The sequence below is a fragment of the Suncus etruscus genome, chromosome 1, assembly GCF_024139225.1.
Source record: "Suncus etruscus isolate mSunEtr1 chromosome 1, mSunEtr1.pri.cur, whole genome shotgun sequence".
Taxonomy (NCBI): Eukaryota; Metazoa; Chordata; class Mammalia; order Eulipotyphla; family Soricidae; genus Suncus; species Suncus etruscus.
Genome location: NC_064848.1, coordinates 105,399,553 through 105,421,437, shown reverse-complemented (window position 1 = coordinate 105,421,437; position 21,885 = coordinate 105,399,553). Strand labels below are relative to the sequence as shown.

General features: G+C 32.7%; 1 protein-coding gene and 1 non-coding gene across 2 annotated transcripts in view; one reads left to right on the top strand and one right to left on the bottom strand.

Moving 5' to 3' along the window:
* The window catches only part of SEMA3E (semaphorin 3E), a 238,043-nt gene that overhangs the window by 197,733 nt on the left and 18,425 nt on the right, over window positions 1-21,885 (bottom strand). The window lies entirely within an intron of this gene.
* LOC126031049 (small nucleolar RNA SNORA51) lies at window positions 6,613-6,745 on the top strand. The gene has a single exon (XR_007503225.1). It is a non-coding gene; the product is annotated as a small nucleolar RNA SNORA51 (small nucleolar RNA).

Sequence of the window (21,885 nt, the reverse complement as noted above, 5' to 3'; positions counted from 1 at the left end):
TATCAAACCTGAGTCAGCTGCTTGAAAGACAAGTGCCTAATCTGCTGTACAATTTCTACAGCTCACTTTCTACCTTTTTAAATAGAATTATTTCATAATAAATATTTGGCAGGGATCAGGGAGGCAATAGAGGGGGAAAAGTATGGACACCAAGCCATTCTCACTACCACATACTCATGCACTGAGCAACAATCTAGGTGTAAACTCTGAGCACAGATAGGTACAGCCAAAATAACCACAAATAAAATGTTGAACTAGAGCCAAGGAAATAACTCAAAGGGCTTCAATACATGGCTTTCATACAAAGACCACCAAGATGACCCTGCTAACCTCCAATGCTGATGGACCCAGTATTGTATTGAAAGACCCAAGCAAGTACTCTTAAGTACCTAAGGACTAAAATGAGCAATTTCCACACAGAAATAGGGGTAGCATTTGAGTATTATTTGTTTTGTGTAGCCCAAACAAAAATATTTATTACTAAAATTTGAAAAATAAAATTAATATATGCTGCTTCTCATTATAGCATTATCACGAACATTAAATTTGGTTAAAAAGCACATTATATAAAAAGCAATATAAAGGGAATATATGTGTAATTTGTACAAATTTCAAAGAATATAGGAGGAAAGGAATTAAAATATTTTAGGTTAAGGGCAGGTACTTTTGGTGGTATAATTCTGAAAACTCATAGGAAGAAAGATATATAGAAAAAATTGCAACTGACTTTCACTTTTATTATAAAGATTCATATTAACATAAAATTTAGTTTTATAAAAGGATCTACATATATTTCCCACAATGTTTATAGTACTTGGCTCCACCAAAGCTGAGAAAGCTGAAGCAGAGCTGAAACTGATCCACCTGCAGTGGCAGGTGTTAGGGTAGAGCATCCAGATAACACAGAATGTGTTAAAACTTAAATGTATTGAGGTCCTTATCTATCATTTCTTAAATATCTTCTGAATACTGCATACATTCACAGTGTCATAATGAAATTGTCTTAGAAATCTTTTAAAATACTGTAAGAATTCTACCAGGATAAATGATATATTTTATTCTATCGGTCAATTTACTAAAGGAGTTAGTAAGGAAAAGCACTGAAATAATATGAAGTACTGAAGACTACTGGCATTTATAAAGATCTTGGGTTTTAGTCATCTATTCTTTGTCCCTATAAATAATGGAGTCAGTGTTTATATATAAAAATCAATGGTGAGTCGATGCTATTCTTCAGGCTACAGTCCTCCCTTTGGAAATATGCTGCATTAATACTGATTGCAGTTTGTTGCTGTGAGCCTTTTCACAGCTTAAACAGGCTGGGATAATGCCTATCTTCTCTTAAAGGGACCAAATGCTCAACAGTAAGGTTTCTAAAGCTTAACTATGTAATAACTTCCTTCCAAGAAACCTGCATTATAACTTTCAGGGTTTCTGTAACATCTTTTAAAGTCATAATCACCATTTTTACTACTATAAGATATATATTTAACTGTATCAGTTTTCTCCTTAGGTAAAACATGTATGATTCCAAAATACTTATTTCCAAAATACTTATTTCCCTAAGATGATCTCTAAATTATATATAATAAGCACTGAATAAATAAATGAATATTGAATAAATAGTATAGGAATTTTAAATAGTTACTAAAAAAATTCGAAGCCAACCATCTCTAAGTTGAACATGATTAGATGTTGGGCTTATCTTTAGCATAGTTTACAAAATTCATATGAAATAATCAAAACTCTATGAACTTCCACTATTGAGTCTAAAAATTAAAGTTATATTGGTTTGAAAGCCTTAGTGAAGTACTAAAGACACATTTTAATTAAATAGAGAATGATGTCATTGTAAGTCAGTAGTGTCTAAAATTTTCCATTTCTAGCCCTTTCTAAAATAGTAAAACTAGAGGAAACATTAAGTTACACATAACACAATGCCCCTTTCATTAAAAAGTTATGGGATTACTGTTTTGCCCTTTTAGAAAGTAAAGTACTGTGGTTAAGAAAAAGTACAAAACTTCAAATGTGAATATGAGACACAGGAGAAAAGCAATTCCATCATTTTAATCTAATGATGTCAAAATAGTTCATTTATACTGTACGCTTAAATTCAAGTAACCTATCTTTGTTCCAAGGGTGATTTATAGTTAGTAAATAACTTTATAATTGATCCCTAGCAACCCTAAACTTAAGTTTATTTTTCAACATAAATATAAATGTAAGAGAAATTATATATATATGTGTGTGTGTGTGTGTGTGTGTGTGTGTGTGTGACCAGCTTGCTTTATGCTACCTAGAATTTCATAAAGACAGATACCACATTCAAAAAATCATGCACTACTGCTAAAAATCATGAGAACTATGAAATGAAATAAAACAAATAACAAACTCTAATTCAAAAATATTCTTCTGTAGTATTTCAATGCTGTTTTATAAGAAAATTGTTCTATTAGCTTGTGGGTTATTGCTTGTGCATATTACTATTTTTCACACAAGTTTTTACAAAAACAATGAATTCATAAGAAAACTATATGGAAAATTTTTTTTCTAACAATAAAGTTAGATATATTAATGATTCATTTGAAAGGTTATGAAATATAGTTCTCAATCTACTTACCCTCTATCAGTCATCCTTCAAATATTTCTTACAGCCTGAATAACACAATATTTTCTGTGTCAATAAAACATATGGATTTTTCTGGGTCTTTGTTCAAAAAATCATTCAAAATTAAATACCTTGACTTTTTTCTGCTAACTCTGTCAAAATTAAAACTTTACTTCAAAACTCTTCACAAATAATGGATGTATTATGTGAGAAAGTAAAGACTTAATAATTTCAAATGCTATAAAATATTTATCAGTGAGGTATTGTATTATACCTTGCATGGCAACTGAAACTTGAAAGATGTAAGTAATGAAACTTGAAAGACAAATTTCATATCAGATATGAAGAAAAAAGGAGAGGTCAGAACACTGCAAGGAAAAGCACAGACCAAGAAAGGTAGGTAGCCTCTACAAGCTAAAAAAAAAGTCAAGTAAATAAATTTCCATGAGGACCTCTATAAAAAAAAGTTCTTCCAACTAAATTAGGGCTTCTGATCTACAGAGCTTCAAAATGAACTTTGTATTGTTTAGAACACAAAGTTTATAATAACTTGCTATAGGAATAATAGGAAATGTAATAGAAAAATATTAAATTGGAAACACATAATAGAAAGTATATAATAGAAAACATAACACAATAAAAGACAGTTAAGTTTTTGTTTCTTTTTGGGGCTTGCTGCCTCAAGGCTTACTAAGGATTCTGCTCAGAGATTATTCCTGAAGGGCTCAGGGAACCATACGGAGTGCCTGGGATTGAATCCAGGTTGGCTCAATACAAGGCAAGCACCCTACCTGCTGTACTATCTTTCTGGCACAATCATATGGGTCTTTACCTCAGATAAAATCTGGTTTAGAATTCTACTTTGCCATTTACTGCTATGTACCTTTGAGTAAATTATAGAATCTATTTCATTATTACAAAGAAAACTTCATACTAGAAAATCCTTTTCTCTGAGTACACTCCCCTGAAATATGTTCTAAAAAACCTAAATCTCTAGATAAAAATCTTTAGATATGTCTTAAATATCTAATCAATGTTCTTATGGTCAAGTTTCCTTTCCTTAGAATTCAGCTTGATGAGCAGCCATTAATGTTGATGTAAAAATTGGCCAACTTACATATGGAAAGAGAGAGAGAAAAATATTATGTATTCAGTTACAAATATACAAAAGCAAAGACAAAACAGAATCTCTTTGTTCATAATATATAATCTAAGGTTTAAGTCTACTCTTTTCTTGAGACTTTGTTATATTATAGTGCTGTAGTTCATGAGACATTGCTTAAATACTTTTATAATAAAATTTTAATAGAGTAATTTATAAGAAAATCCATTTTTCTAATTTAGCACAGAAATTTTTTGTTTGGAAGACTATGATTAAGGATAAAAAGAACAAATAATAACATAATCGCACATATACACACATCTAGTCACAACAAAGAAGCCACAACCATATAATTAAGTAGTCTATAAATTATGTAAGGTAAAATTTTGAAAGCTACCTTGCAGTTAGGAGTTAGGTTTATAAAATAAACATATAAAAATGATGTGATTTGAGAAGTATTATACTTTAAATATGTGTTTTGTGATTACTTTTCATGTGTAAGACCTTATTAATGCTGTGTAATGAAAAATAATTTTTAAAATAATTATTTTAGAAATAATTTATAAACAAAATTTTTACATTACTAAATAATATACCAAAATCCATAATTCAATTGGCTTCTGGTAAAAAGTGAACATTGCATAACTGGTCAGCAATCAACAGTTATATACCTGTACTGTATGAGGAAAATTATATCTACTGCATCACATGCCTTCAAACATCAAAAATGTTGATATACAGAACAAAAAAGTTGTTCTCAACAGTTCTTCTTGTAAGCATACAGTAGACAAAATCTACTTAATTTGGATATTGTTCACCTTAGAAGGTCATCCTTTTCTAACAAATTTCATCAGACTTGTTATGGTTATCTATTAAATTTTTGTATGTTCCTTTTGCATTCATATTATATTGTGACCAAAAATAGATGAAAGAATAGGATCTGCTAAAGTGATGCTTACAAGAAATATCTGAAAGTTAAAACTAAATATAGTATATTTTATGATCTTTGTGTTGTATTTAAACTATTTGAAGCATTATACAGGATGTGATAAGTATTCCCATTCTTTAAATATAAGTCCACAGGAAGGATGCATGTTAGATTTTTCTAAAGCTTTCTAGTTAGTGAAACTGGAAATAGTTCAGGAAGGTTGAACTTCTAAATAGCACTCGGAAGTGCTATTCCAACCACTGAGATGAATCTGAGATTAACTCCCACTGAGTTGATTTATCTTTTCTTTTGAACCCCCAGGAGAGAAATGAACTCAGAGAGTAAGTACTCAGGCAACACTTACATAACTTTTAAAAAGGTAGAGATTTAAGCAATTAGTTATTATATCCATAGGAAAACCAATATTTTAACACATTTTTTTTTAAAATTAACTGGCTTTCTTTGAATTTATGAAAAGGACTGTATGGGTATTCTGATATTAAATTCCCAAGAATTAAATATAAGAAATAAACTAGTTTAAGTCATACAATGTCTATCATTTATATTATATATTATAATACAATATAATATACAACTTAACATATACTAACCTTGTAATTTAATTACTGTAATGTTGAAGAAACATTTCTATGTGTTACAATTAAGTGAAATGTCCATTATTAGATAATTGCTATGCTTGTCCATCAGTTTTTATAGGTGTAGGAAAATTCCATGTTTCAATATTTTTAGTACTTTATAAAAAATTGGGTTGAATAGTAGGTTTTATTTACTCAATGAAGTCTATGAAATAAAACTTATTTATTTCATAAATAAATATGGTTGTAGCACTTAGATGGAAGATGGAGGTTGTATTACTTAAATGGACGACTAATAAAACAATTCTGAAATAATGAACTTGTAAAGTGAAGCTAACCCTAAAACCCCCAGAATCAGTAAGAATAGAAAAGAAAACAGAATACGGGAAGCAACATGTAGTCATTTTTCAAGGAGGAGTAGGTTTTTTTCTGAGAAGACTCAGTAAGGACACTGACATACATCAAAGTAATTTGAAGATTGTACTTATAATTGTTATTGAAAGAACAAATATAAGTCATTGGGAATTTTTATTAGAGTGGAGCAGTAGCCAGATTGAAATGTTTTAAAGATTAATTTAAAGCTTGAAGCACTTCCACTAAGACCAGGCACAAGGCAAGTATGCCTACTGTCTCCACTTTTACTCAATATAATATAGGAGACCTCGCTACAGTAATCAGACAAGAAAAATAAAATGAAAACTTGCAGGGGGACCTGAGTGATAGCATAGGAGGAGGGCATTTGCCTGAATTGAATCCATATTGGATGGATTCACTCCTCGGCATCCCATATGGTGCCCTAAGCCTGCCAGAAGTGATTTCTGAGCAACAAGCCAGAAGTACAGAAGAGCACTACAGTGTGTCACCCAAAAAGAACAAAAGAGAAAAAAAGATCCAAATTGGAAAAGAAGTCAAATTATCACTATTTACAGATGACAAGATAATAGACATAGCAATCCTAAAGATTCAACAACAAAATAACCTCCATAAACCATAAACAAATACAGCAAAGTATCTGACTAGAAAGTCAATATACAATAACCAATTGCATTCTCAAAAACAAAAAATGAAAAATGAAAAACATTTGTGTAATGATTCTCAGAGACAAAATAGAGGAGGACTGGAGGGTCCAGCTCCTGACATGAAGCTCACCACAGGGATCCTTTAGTACAGTCAAAGAAATAATTACACTGAGAACTATCATAACAAAATGTGACTGAATGAGGGAAGGTGAAAACCTGTCAAGAGTGCTGGCTGATGTGGAGTGGGGAGGAAGGACACTTGGGATATTGGTCATGGGAATGTTGCATTGGTGAAGGATATATATATATATATATATACATATACATATATATACATTAAAAATTTAAAGAAAAGATAAGGCCTCCCAATTCTTACCACAGGCTGTGTTCTTTACACTGACTGTATAGAAAGAGGAGGTACAGTAAATGCACCCCATATACACCTCAACCCAGGCCCTTTGCCTGATCTGTATTGTGAATTGGGGGACAAAAAATGAATCGGAGAGAAAGATATTAAGAAGTCAATTCCATAAATAGTATCTAAGAATATCAAGTATCTAAGAATAACTTAACAAAATATGTGAGATATCTATACTATGATAATTAGAATCATTTAAGAAAAAGATAGAAGACCTTAGAAAATAAAAAAATCTCTTTCTTGTGGATTGAATCAATATTGTTAAATATTGTTCAAATGACTATCCTACCTAGACTATTACATAGATTCAATGTAATCACTTTTTTAATTCAGTAGGCATTCTCAAAGACTTAGAAAAGTCAATAGTAAAGTTTATATAAAAATCAAAAGAAATTGTAAATAGCCAAAGGCATGCTGAAAAATAAGAAATGTAAAGGTATCCATTCTCTAATTTGAAACATTTTTATAAAGCTATAGTGATCGAAGCTGCCTGGTACTGGTTTACAGACAGACTTTATGATCAATGAGTCAGAACCAAATCCCCCAAAACAAAGTCATATGTATGTATGTTTGTGTTATTTATATATATATATATATATATATACACACACACATATACACAGTCAGTAAATTTTTGATAATTAAGGAGTTGAGAACATGAGGAGTTGAGACTATGAAACAGAATAAAGATAGCCTCTTGAGCAAATGAAGCTGGGAAAATTGTTTAACTTTGTGAAAAATTAAAGATAAATTCACATCTCATACCTTGCATAAAAATCAATTCAAAGCAGATCAACGACCTTGAGATTCTACAAGAAATTATAATGTACATTGAAGAAAATATAGGCAGAACACTCTGAGACCACTTGAAACAGCAATAAAAATCAAATATAAATAAATGAAACTCCATTGATATAAAGAGTTTCTGCATGGCAGAAACTAAAAGATAGCTATCTGAATGGTAAAATAATTTGCATTCAACATATCATATAAAGGTCTGATATGTGGATATGTAAAGTATTCACAAAGATCAACAAAATAAATTCAAAACCCCTTTTCAAAAACGAAAAGAGGAAATGAACAGACATTTCTCAAAGTCCAGTAGATCACCATTAGGCTTATGAAAAAGTATTCAGGATCACTTATCATAAGGAAAATTCAGATCAAAACAACAATGAGAAATTATGTCAAACCAGTGAGAATCACAGATATCAAAATTGATAGCAACAATTTGTGCTGGTAAGGATGTGGTGAAAAAGGGAACTCTCATCAACTGCTGCTGGGAATTTTATCTAGTTCATCCCCTGTGGAAAATGCTGGGAATGGGTACAGTGAGTCCTCAGTAAAATTAGAATTAACCTGTAATATAACCCAGTGATTCCAATTTTGGGTATCTATTCTGAGGACTTAAAAATGATTCATTTAAAATGGACATATGCACACAATTATTCATTGTTGTACTTAGTACAATACCTAAGATACAAAATCAACCTAAGTGTCCAAAAGCAGATCAATGGATTATAAGGCTGTGCTAGTTAATCTCAATGGAATATTCGCAGTTGTAACAAATGATGAAATCAATTAAATTGCTGTACCTGGTTGGAACTGGAAGTTATCACTCTGAGTGAAGTAAGCCAGAAGAAAGCCAAACAACTGAATGAGGAAATATAATGCAGTAAGGAAGGATGCCTATATCTCCCAAAACCCCAGAGTTTGGGGAAGAGACAGAAAAGGAAAGAAATCAAGGTCGGAAGGAAAAAGGTGAGAAAGGAAGAATATAGGTCAGGGATTCAGTTATATTAGTAATGTAGGAGGATAGTATACATATTAATCCAAAGAACAAACTTGACAACACTGAAAACATGAGACTAAACTGTAGCCACCATACTTTGTAATGTGACTTTCAAGGTGGCTGGAGGGAATAATAAGAGTATGGGAACACTGGTGGCGGAATTAGTGGACACTGGTGTTGGGATTAGTGTTGAAATTTTATATGGCTAAAACTCAACTATTTTTGTAAATTATGGTTCTGTAACTAAATACATTTAAGAGAATGAAAATGAAAGGTACAAGAATATTCAGTAAATAAGTAAGAAGTGATTCATTTGTTCAGGATAAAAGTACTCTCTTCTGGGTTATTCATGTTACTACGTTTTTAATACAAAATTACATTATATTTAAAATTTATTTGAAAAATGGCAAGTAGCTATCTTTATAAAACATTTCTTTATTAATGATAATAAAAATCATCCCTGAGGGACAGCTCAAAGAGCTAGGAACATCTTTTGCATACAGGAATTCTAGAACAAATTCTTGGTATAACATGGTAACCCAAGCATCACCAAAAGTAAACCCAAACACAGAACTGGATGCTTTCCCTGAGCATAGCTAGGGAAACAAATGAGTAAAACTCCAAAACAAATAAGACAAATGCCTCCCAAACATAGAAATTTTTACATAATTACATATAAAATTACATTTTTCTACTTAATTTTCTCATACTTTCCCCACCCCAGGTTTAGTAATGCATTAAGATAATAAGCCACACATATTATAACCAGTTATTACTGTGAGTATAGAAGCACTATAAATTGCAATCCATGGATATTCATAATATTTGTTATGGACAATTCATGGATAATTTCTTAATTTGGGTACAAAATTTAAATATACATGCAAACTTTTTGTTTTTCTTGATAAATTATAGTATTTCCCAGTTTTTCAGATGGATATAAATGGTAACATGCACAATTAAGCATTCAAACTGGTAAAATCCCAGGTATCATTGAGAAACTAAGAGACAGTACATTTTGACCAAGGAACAATTTGTAACATAGGATTTTATTCACTTTCAGAAATTCCAGGGGACAGTGCCAGGAAGTGAAATCAGTGCCAACTGAGATGTTCCTAGTTTTGAGAATGTAGGGTGAAATGTCTAAAAATTGCTAGTTTTAAAGTATGTTTATACCTTACACTATATGTCATATGTACACTTTATTTTTATTTTATTTTATTTTATTTTGCTTTTTGGGCTACACCCTGTGACTCTCAGGGATTACTCCTGGCTATGCAATCAGAAATCGCCCTTGGCTCAGGGGTCCATATGAAACGCAAGGGATCGAATCCAAGGTCTGTCCAGGATCGGTCCTGGATCTGTTGCATCAAGGCAAATATCCTACCACTGTGCTATCACTCCAGCCCCATATTTACACATTTTATCTTAGAAATATTTTGAGTAAAATGTGTAACCACTGTTATACATTTGATCATATAACATATCCATAGTTTTTAATGTTCCAAAATAATGCTCCCTATAGAGGTTATGTTGAAAAGGCCAGAGAGATAGTTCAGAAGGAGACAGGAAGTACAGTTGCTTGCTGCAACTGTAGTGGCCACTATCATGGTTCAAATACCAGTACCATATAAATTCACTTGAACATGCCAGGATTCACTCCTGAGTCAGGAATAACCCTTAGAACAGCCAGGTGTAGCCCGATCCACCACCTGCTAAAAACAGTTATGTTGGACCATAAGGAGAGCTCGAAAGGCTGGAAATAGAATTATGTTGGACCAGAAAGGGAAGGGTAAGAGATAGTCGAGAGAGAGAGAGAGAGAGAGAGAGAGAGAGAGAGAGAGAGAGAGTTACAGAAAGAATTCAAAGAGCTGATGTACAAGTTTTGCAAATTTAATTGTCAAGGTGATATTTTTTTCACATATTTATCTTAGTCTCTAAAATTATGTTTCATCTTAGCTTTCTCTTCATCCCCACTAGAGAATAAGAAATATAATATTTAGGGGGCCAGAGAGATAGCATAGCGGTAGGAAATTTCCTTGCAAGCAGCTGACCCAGGACTAACTGTGATTCAAATTCCTGCATCCCATATGGTCCCCCGTGCCTGCCAGGAACAATTTCTATTAAGAGAGCCAGGAGTAATCACTGAGCGCCGCTGGGTGTGGTCCAAAAACAAACAAAAAAACCCAAGAAATATAATATTTAGGCATTTACTAAAAATTTAAAACCTTTCTAAGAATATAGTCTTTTATAATTGTAAATTATACAATTATATTCAAATATTTTATATATAGGTAAATAAGAATTTATTCAATTGGGGCTGCAGCGATGGCACAGAGTGGGAAGGCGTCTACCTTGCCAGCACTAGCCTATTATGGACCATGGTTCGACACACACACACACACACACACACACACACACACACACACACCGCCCCCCCCGCCGTCCCATATGGTCCCAAAAGACAGGAGCAATTTCTGAACACATAGCCGGGAGTAACCCCTGAATGTCACCGGGTGTGGCCAAAAAACAAAATAATAATAATAATAATAATAATAATAATAATTCATTCAATTAATGTTTTGATTCAAATCTCACAGAAGAAAGGAATTCGTTTTGCAAAAGCAATCCATCAATCTTCCTTGCTAACACTGAGAGAGTGGTTCTATTTGCCCAGAAAGAATGACCGAAGTGTTGAACACATATGCCTGTTAGTGTTCCTGTCACTTCATTCATGCTTTTAGTAGAATTCAGTGAGATGAAAATAAAGATTCAATTGTATAGGTAATTCTGACTCTTCATATTCCTCTAAAATACTAAAACTCAGTAAACAGCAGCTAGATTTTATTCCCAAATCAGCACTGTGGACAGCCAGCCAGAAGCAGTTTTCTGTTCAAATATAGCAGATGCTGTGTTTCTTCCTTGTAAGGAAAGAATTTCACCACATTTAGTGTAGTGAAAATTGGAATGGAAGAATCAATTATTCCAAGTGACACCTGAATGTAATTTATTTATTTGCAGAGGAAATATGTTGCTTAGTCATGACGAGTAGCATAAACATTTTCTTCACAAATAAACATATTGCCAATTTTCAGTCAAATGAAAATGGGTTATGCTACAAAACAAATAAAAATCTCTGGAACTTTAGTGACTTTAAGCAATAGATATTTATTTGTAGCTCAGTTTGTATAACTAGGGCCTGTCATCAAGTGGGACCACCTCAGCTAGCAAATCTGGAATTGGGGGTAACAGAGACTTCTTGGCAAGTGTATCTATAACTGTTGAGGCAGGAAAAATAAGTGTTACAAATCACACTCCAGGCCTCAAATATCACTGTTCCTGCATAGAACTAGTATTTGTCAGTTCTGACCTTATTTCAAAAAATAAGGCCAAAAAAACCTTACAGTCAGCTAAATTTCAAATTAGAAATATAAGATTTTTAGAACAGACCTTTGAGTCTTCACAACAACTTGTCTTTGAATTTATAGTTATTGTTCTTAAATAGAAGACTAGTTGAATCAATAAATATTTATTAACTACATATGTAGTCAATATATATAAATATAATACAACACTATATTCCATGCAAAGGATAAAAATGAGGGTGATATAGATCCTGGTATCAGATACTTAGACAATATCATACTATAGTATCTTCATCATAACTAGTCACAAGGTAATATAATAAAAATTGTGTATTTGGAGGGCAGGAGCAATAGCACAGCAGGTAGGTTATTTGCCTAGAGCAAGGCTGACCTGAATTGGGTCTCTGGCATTCCATATGGTTTCCTGAGACTGTCAAGAGAAATTTCTGAGTGCAGAGTCAAGTTACCCTTGAGTGCAAAATCAAAGACCCCCCCATAAAAAGAAAAAAAGTGTGTACTTGGTTTGCATCTAGAACTCTTCAAGAGTTTCTATGTACCTTGTATCTCTTCATGTAACTTCAAATTACATCCTTATGATTTTTACCAATATTTTAAAATACATACTTACTATTTTTACAGTTTGCATTACAGATAGCATTCAATTCTTATAAGATAGCATTTAGATTCCCTGCTTAGAAGCTAATGTGGTTTGAGGGAACTGTAGTGAATAATATTGAGAAAATTTTAGAGAAAATGTAAGAATGTGTACTATAACCAGATGGGTTAAAAGCAGAGTTTGATAGCCATGAATAAATGAGGAGCTGGCAGGGTTTGAATTCTTTTTCTTTCTTTATCTTTTAAAATAGGTATCATGCTTGGAGATATTGTAGGGAGAAGTGAAGCAAGAAGTACCTGTGGGAAACTGATCTCTCTAAATCTAATTTCTTTTACGGGGATGAGAGTGGGACTGGATGAAGGGGGTTAAGTCACCGCAAGCAGTACTCAGGGATGACTCATGACTCTCAGGGTTCATTTCTGCGGGAACTGGAGACCATTTGCAATGCCAAAGATTGAACAAAGGCCAGATGCATGCAAGCTAAGCACCACATCCACTGTGCTGTCTCTCTGGCCCCTCAAGGTATATATACATTCTAAGAATAGGTGCTTTATAAGTTAAAAATACATGACACAAAAGATAAAATGAATACCATTAATAAAACATGTCATATATTGCAATTATAGGGTGTTTTTTTTCAGCTAATACTAAGCTCACAAAATACTAAGCTCACATGTTCTCATCTGAAGGTAGAAAGTTGCTATAACAACTATAAATTATTTAGTAAATCTTACAAACTAAAGAAATGATTTTTAATGAATTTTAATGGGGACTTACATTCCATACAATAAGGAATTTGTTTTCAGCAAGCTTTCAAAATATAAATACTAAATACTAAAAGCTGCAGTTGATTCTCTTGCTAAATACCAAAGCTTTCCATATTAAATAGAATTTTTTAATCAGGATAGATGAAAAGAGAACTGGCATAAAATTAGTAAAATGGATTAACATGACTAAGGAAGTAGTCTTCAATAAATACCTGTATTATGGAAATGGAAATGTATGTCCTTAAAAAGATTAAACCAGGAGCTAAGTGACCTACTGGAGTTATATATTTGTAATTTCAATCATTACAAATTCATTTCCAAGTAATAGACTTGTAAACTATTTATAAGTCAATTTTTAATCTTTTTATAACATGATATATATATGTTTATGTATGTACATATCATCATAATTATTCTAATGAGGGCAGTAAGTTTGATTTATATATAATTTGAAGTATATGTAAATATATGGATTATTACAAAATTTGATCTAGTTAGAGCTATTCTACTCATCTCATGGCCTCTTTTACGTATAAAAACTTGTTATCTTTGGGGCTGGAGAGATAGCACAGCTGTGGGGCGCTTGCCTTGCATGAGGCCAACACAGAAGGGACCAGGTTAGATTCCTCGGATTTCATATGGTCTACCAAGACTGCCAGGAGTGATTTCTGAGTACAGATCTAGGAGTAACCCCTGAGTGCTGCCAGGTGTGGCCCAAAAACTAATCATATCAATCAATGAAATAAAGTTTTAAAAAAACCAAAAACTTGGTATCTTTTTTTAACTTTGTAGTTTTTTTTGTTTTTGTTTTTTTGGGTTTTTTGTTTGTTTGTTTGTTTTTTGGGGGGGTTGGGCCACACCCTGCGGTGCTCAGTGGTTACTCCTGACTGTCTGCTCAGAAATAGCTCCTGGCAGGCACGGGGGACCATATGGGACACTGGGATTTGAACCAATCACCTTTTGTCCTGGATAGGCTGCTTGCAAGTCAAATGCCGCTGTGCTATCTCTCCGGGCCCAACTCTGTAGTTTTATACAAGTAATCCTAGACCTCCTAGTAACCTGCAGATATTATAAAAGACAGTAGTAAGATGGACTATTTTATCAAATAGAAAAATTAGTATTTAATTTATATTTTCATAAAAATTATAATTTGTTTCACTTTAACACTTTCTAATAAAAAGAAAGAGGCTAGAAAACTTACCATAGTCTAAGTATTCAGTGGAATTCCCTCATAATTTTAAAAGTTGACTTTAATTTTCACTACAACTTCCACATCATTATTTTATTTTGTCTCAGCCTATCACACTCTCATCTTTTTTCCTTTCTTTAATAAAGTTATGTTTTGTTTTGTTTTGTTTTTGGTTTATGGGCCACACCCAGTGACACTCATGGCTATATGCTCAGAAATTGCACCTGGCTTTGGGGGACCATATACGATGCCCGAGATAGAACTTAGGTCCTTCCTAGGTCAGCCGCCTGCAAGGCAAACACCCTATCGCTGTGCTATCGCTCTGACCCCTATGTTTATTTTTTAAGATCCATATAAGATCCCATCTCAGCCAAAAAAATTTTTTTCAAATATTTCACTATTTACTTTAGTTGTGTGAGAAATATTTGGTAAACTGTAAAGAACAAATTAAGAATTATTTTCAAAAACTTACAAACTACAAAATATAGCATAATTTTCCCCAAATACAATATAGCATAATTTTAAATGACTTTGAGTCAAAAAGTTCTCATCATTATATTTTTATTTTAATGTTTTATGTTCCTATGTAATATTTTCAAAAGTATTTATATAATACCCCACCTTTGAGAATAAGCAATTTCCATTTTCTATATTATAGCTAAAAGTATCCAAAAAAAATTAACTGAAAGGGATGAAAATAGCTTTATTAAATATTTTTCCATAGTGATCTTGTAGAAACAAGAAAACATTTTCTTCCTTTATTAGAATTTATAAAGTGAGACATTGGTTTCTAAGTGATTTTTTGAAGGAGGAAATTGTAAATCAGATGGAGTCACTGATTTTTTTAAGACTACTTTATATATTAGACATTAACAAAAAAGATGGTGATCTGGAATTCATTCAAAAAAGAGCAGATTTTAAAATGTATTCTGTCACAGCAATAAAAATTATAGCAACCTAAAAATAGATAACACGTTTATGAATAATTATTGAATTATCTGTTAACAGGCTATTTAGAGCTTCTAGACTAAAGAAAATTTATTTTTTGCCATTGAATTATGGCTTTTGCCATATGTTTCTTGTATAGAAGAAGACTTAAAAAAGAACACGATCCATTATTAGCATCCATCCATGTATTATTGAGTTATTACTCTTTGCTTGGTATTATAATAAGTACTTATGATATAGTAATGAATAAAAGTATTCTCCATAGTCCCATTAATTCAATCCTATTAAATTTAATAGTCCAAAAGCAACACAGTTTATTAAAAATTATATAGAATTTTGAGGACATTAAAGATAGGTAAAGACATATCATATCTGAGTTAGGAAAAATGAATAAACACTGACCACAAGTAAAATGGGGTGAGACAATGTAACAGGAAGATTCTTCCTAGCTGCTAAACTATGTAAAGTTCTATTCATTATCAATAAAAATTGGAATGCAAAATAATTACATAAAAGAAAAGGGAAAAGAAAGTTTAGATAATTAAAAACCTAGTGTACGGGGCTGGAGAGATAGCATGGAGGTAAGGCGTTTGCCTTTCATGCAAGAGGTCATCGGTTCGAATCCCAGCGTCCCATATGGTCCCCCGTGCCTGCCAGGAGCACTTTCTGAGCATGGAGCCAGGAGTCTGAGCACTGCCGGGTGTGACCCACAAAAAAAAAATAAATAAAAAAAATAAAAACCTAGTGTACAGGACACATTCTGCCTAAGATGTCATGTATACTAGTATAAATAAAATGAGTAATATTTGAGGGGTAATATTGTATGAAACACCCCTAAAGTGTATTCAGAGCTTACTCTGAGATATGTGCTCAGTGATTACTCCTGGTGGTGCTGAAGACACAGAGAGTTAATCTAAGATTAGCCTCATGCAAACAATTACTTTACCCTCTGCACTATCTCTCTAATACAATATTTACATTTCCAATAACCACTGTTTACAATAGAAAAGTAGATAATATTTTCAATGAAATGTTATTAGGAGGCAATTGCAAGAAAGCATATAAGCAAATAACAGTAGCAGACTGAAGAGATATAAATTGGTTTCAAGAAATAATCATGTGATGTTCAATGGATGTGATGATACCTCACTCAATGCAGGCAATTTGTTGATTATGGAAGGGGCTGGTAAGAAAAAGCAACAACAAGGTTTGCTTACCTATTTATAACTTTCCCTGTGGTAATTATTTCAGAAGATCTTTCATTATAATTTTATAAATTATTTTAGATTTATTTAAAAAAATCAGCAACAATTGGTCTACTTATTTCCTACAAACCAAAAGCATACATTTTACTAAGACTAACTTTAAATTTGTTTTAAATATTTACTTATCAAAATTTGTATCAAAACTTCTTCCAAATACTGTCATTTTTTTTTTTTGGTGTTTGGTTTTTGGGCCACATCCGGCGATGTTCAGGGGTTACTCCTCAGAAATAGCTCCTGGCAGGCACGGGGGACCATATGGGACACCGGGATTCGAACCAATCACCTTTTGTCCTGGATCGGCTGCTTGCAAGGCAAATGCTGCTGTGATATCTCTCCGTAAATACTGTCATTTTTCAAAGGAGTCTATACAGTAGATATTTTAAATTTTTAGAATGCTTCGAAGAAATTTCTATCGGGAATACAAGTTTTATCATTTCTAACTATCTAGTGCCCTAAAGACAACAAATATGAAAACTAATGTTAAGAAAATTAAGAAAACACAAGAGCAGAAATTGTCCTTAAGTTAGGAATGTCTCACTTTAGAACTTACACCCTCTCCAAAGCACCCTCAGGCTATTATGATTATAATCCACATTTCAGACTAGAGCATAGAAAAGAGCTTCAACAAATAAACTTCATATGGAAATAAAGAACAGAGCTGGCTTCAAGACTGTGAAAAACCTTTAGATGAGTTGAAAGCAATTTCAACATAAACTATTAGATTGGCCTATTTGCCAAATAAGATGCTATCAATTCAGGAGGCTTTAATAAATAAAATTCACGAATTAAAAGCATCATTCTGAACAAGGCCCAAACCTTTCTCTCTATAGCATGATAGTGGGGCTTCATGTTCAGAAGTACATGAACAAGGATGAAAGGGAACAGAACTTTGACAGTAGTTAGAGAATCATAGGGGGAGAAATACTCAGCCCCACAAAGGGTATAGTAATTCTCTTTAAACATTTCCAAGTAACAGGGCCGGAGAGATAGCACAGAGTAGGGCGTTTGCCTTGCACGTAGTTGACCCAGGACAGACCTTGGTAAGAACCCCTGGCGTCCCATATGGTCCCTGCAAGCCAGGAGCGATTTCTGAGGATAGCCAGGAATAATCCCTGAGTATCACCGGGTGTGGCCCCCAAACCAAAAACAAAACATTTTGAAGTATCCTTTGAATTGTGACTTTATGGTTTTGAGAAAGAGTAACATTAAATGGTAGAAGAGTTGTAAGTTAGATTTTTGTCTTAGATATATGAATATATTATTCTCATTAGAGCATTGACAAGGATTTCTTTAACAAGTAATTAATCCTCTACACCTGAGTATATACCAATTCAAAATGAACATTTATAACTTATCAGAACAGTTTTCTGGATGGTTTATTAAAAGTCCTACATTGAATAAAATTTTCAGATTTAGGTAAAAATTAATTCCCCAAGCTTTGCTAGTTTCCAGTCTTCTTCTAAATAGTGAGTATGGAAGGTTGGAATAAAATATTGTAAAATCTAAATCATAATGTTGACCTTAATTGTGTAAATGCAATTGCTAGTTTTCCCTATTCCAATAGTTATTTTCTCTTTATTCCTTATACCTTTTTAGTCACCCCTGTTTTTTTTTCTTTTCTCACTAATTCCTCCTCTTTGTTATACTCTCATTTTCTCTCTATCTGGCTTTTTGACTTTCCATCAAACACTGAACATTTGGAATTATGCTAAAAGCATTACAATGTTCTTTCACATAATCCTTATTACAATAAACAAGTTTGGTGCTTTTACTATCTATTTATTTGAGTCACAGAAAGGTTAATAAGCAAAGTGTCCAGAAGCACACTCATAAATTTGTTAGTGCTACATTTGTTTTCCACCTGGGGCTTAAAACTAGAAAAAATAACAATGGACTGACTAAATGAGCTAATTGTCTTGAGTTGGAAGGTAGAGCTGAGTTATAGCTAAATGAGTATAACATTTTAGAAAAATGTTATTTTCCTATGTTTTTCTTTATTTCAGCAGAAATAAAAGACTAAAGTGAAATGAAATAATAAGGTTAGAAAATGGGCGCACCCAAAATTATTTAGATGCCAAAGTAAGCCAATCCCAGCTGTTATTCTTTACTCTGGCTGCCATCCTCAGCAAGAGCAGTATGGGGGAGTATGGGCGACCGGCTGCAGTAGCAGCTGGGCCTATTTGTTAAGAGAAAAAAAAAAGTCATTGAAGACAAAGAAATTTCAGTGGCTAGCACTGAGACTGGAAGCCTAGGATTTGACTGGAGGAGCTCAGAAGTGAAATTCTGTATCAGCAACAAAACTGCAGCGTTCTACAACTCATTCACAGGCAAAGTATATGCAAAGAAAGCCCCAGTGAAGGACTTTTATTCCACCAGTAGGTAAATTTACAGTGACAATTTTGTATAATAGCATCATCATACCAGTATCCTAGATTTTCAAGAATTAAATAATACCAAGATCTCTGTTCAATTTGTAGGAATATATTAGCATTTCAATGACTTTCTGATATAAATTGGCATATTGTTATTATTGTTCACTGATGCCTAATAATTCCATAATAAATGCCTAATAATTCCATCTTTTATATAAAACCTTATATGCCTATAATAAAATCATAATAATCCATTCTATTTTACATTCCTTTATATTTATGCTATGAAAGGCATCTTGCGTTTTGGTGAAATGATTCCACATATATTTGCATATAGTTCTCATTGGTATTAATTCCTTAATTTTTATTTTTATTTTATTTATTATTTATTTTATTTTATTTTATTTTTTTATTCTTGGCCAAATATTATTATTTGTCACCTTAGAGTCTTTTTTATGTCCAAAAACCAAAAACTCTTTTATATTCTAAAATGTATTAAACATTAGTTTGAGATACACAACTTTAAAAAAATGTTTGACAAAAACAAAAAAATCTGTTAAAAATAGTGCCAAGTACATAAGTTTTATTTCTGAAAAACATGACAAAAGTACACTTACATTCTGTAATTGTAAACATAATTGATTTAATGTATTTTTTCCTGTGGTTATCTAAATAGTATTACAAAGAAATTTTACTTGGCAGAATTACCAGAAAATCAAAATGTATGAGTATGAGAAAAAAGCATAAATGAGCTGAATTTTAAACATTTTAACTTTTCCTAAAAGTAACAATATAACAATAAAACTAATACTTGGGATATTTTTTTGTATCCATTCCAATACTTCATAAGTCCTGGGTTCTCTTTTCTCTTTTCTTGCTTTTCTTATTTCCTTGCAATTAAAAAAGAAATATTTTTGTTCCCTTATTAAAAGAAAGGTGTTATTCTACAAAGAATTGAGTAAACCAGCAACTAAAATTAAAATATTTGACTAGGAAAAAGGATTTTTCCTTCTAGTTTAAATTTTAAACAAGAGTGGTTTGACTATTCTAAGAATGTACCATATGTTAACTCAAGTTTATGACTAACATTAAACTTGCCAGCAAGCTCAATATCCTTGCACCCAATCAAAGCAATTCTAAATTATCCATCAAATACCAGTCATCTGATTCAGAAATATGTGTAATATTTAGGCTTGTGATAGTCAAACCTAAAATTTCTTCGTTTTCCTTTTGAGAGAGTACTTAAAAGGTAAAAAAGCTTCAACAGTCCCATTGATAATGATAGTGTTATTTTAATTTAATTGTACTTATTTATTTTGATTATGGGGGCCACACCTGACTGTAATCTTAATTTTCTTCTTTGTTCATACCTAGCTAAGTGTGATCTAATGAATCATGGACCATGTAAGGTGCCGGGGACAGAACCAAGGCTGGTCCATTGCAGTGCAAACATCTGTAAGATGTATTATATCTTAGGCCCCAATAGTATTATTTTAGACTTAATTTAATGTGTTGCTCTTTTCTATGAATTATTATTATAGTCTAGGTAACATGTTAGCAATATTGTTAATGGTTATGGTTTTGATATACACAATCATGCCCCTCACCACCACCATAGTGCTCCCAACCCTCCATCATTTCCTTACATTTCTTCTGGTTGGCCTCTTCATTCCTCATCCCCATTCCTTCTTCATTCCTTCCTTGATATTTTTAGCTTTGTAATACAAGGCTAAGGGTTACATTTTACTTTTTTGTTTGTTTGTTTTTTGTTTTGGGTCATACCTGGGGGTTCTTGGGGTTTACTCCTAGCTCTACACTCAAAAGTTACTCTTTGCAGGGTTTGGGAACCATATGAAATGCTGGGGATAGAACCCTGGTCAGCTGCATGTGAGGCAAATGCCCTACCTGCTGTGCTATTACACCAACCTCCAGAATTTACATTTTATTTTTTAATAATATTTTTATTTAAGCACCATGATTACAAACATGCTTGTAGTTGGGTTTCAGTTATAAAAAAGAACACCCCTTTCACCAGTGCATCATTCCCACCACCAATGCCCCCATCTACCTCCTCCATCCCCCGCCTGTATTTGAGACAGGCATTCTACTTCTTTCACTCACCACCATTGTCATGAGAATTGTTAGTATAGTTATTTCTCTAACAGTACTCACTACTCTTTGTGTGAATCTTCTTATATTGGTAAGTCTTTCCAGCCCTCATCTCTCTTGTCTCTGAGTATTATTATTATTACCATACTGTCTTTTATTTTTCTTAAATCCTACAGATGAGTGAGACTACTCTGTGTCTATCTCCCTCTGACTTAGTTCACTCAGCATAATAGTTTCCATGTCCATCCATGGATAGGAAAATTTCATGACTTCATTTTTCCTGACAGCTGCATAGTATTCCATTGTGTATCTGTACCACAGCTTCTTTAGCCACTCATCTGTTGTCAGGAACCTGGGTTGTTTTCAGATTCTAGCACTGCAATTATTATGTGTACAAAAAGCATTTTGTATTGTGTTTCTTTGTTCCTAGGGTATATCTCTAGGAGTGGTATACCTGGATCATATAGAAGCTCAATTTCCAGTTTTTTGAGGAATCTCCATATCGTTTTCCATAAAGGCTAGACTAGATGGCATTCCCAGCAGCAGTGAAAAAAGTTCCTTTAGCTCCATATCCATGTCAGCAGTGATGGTTATTGTTCTTTGTGATGTGTGCCAGTCTCTGTGGTATGAGATAGTACCTCATTGTTGCTTTAATTTGCATTTCCCTGATTATTAGTGACATGGAACATTTTTATTTTCCTTTTGGCCATCTGTATTTTTTCTCTGAGGAAGTCTCTGTTCATTTCTTCTTCCCACTTTTAGATAGGGTTAGATTTTTGTTTTCTTGTTAA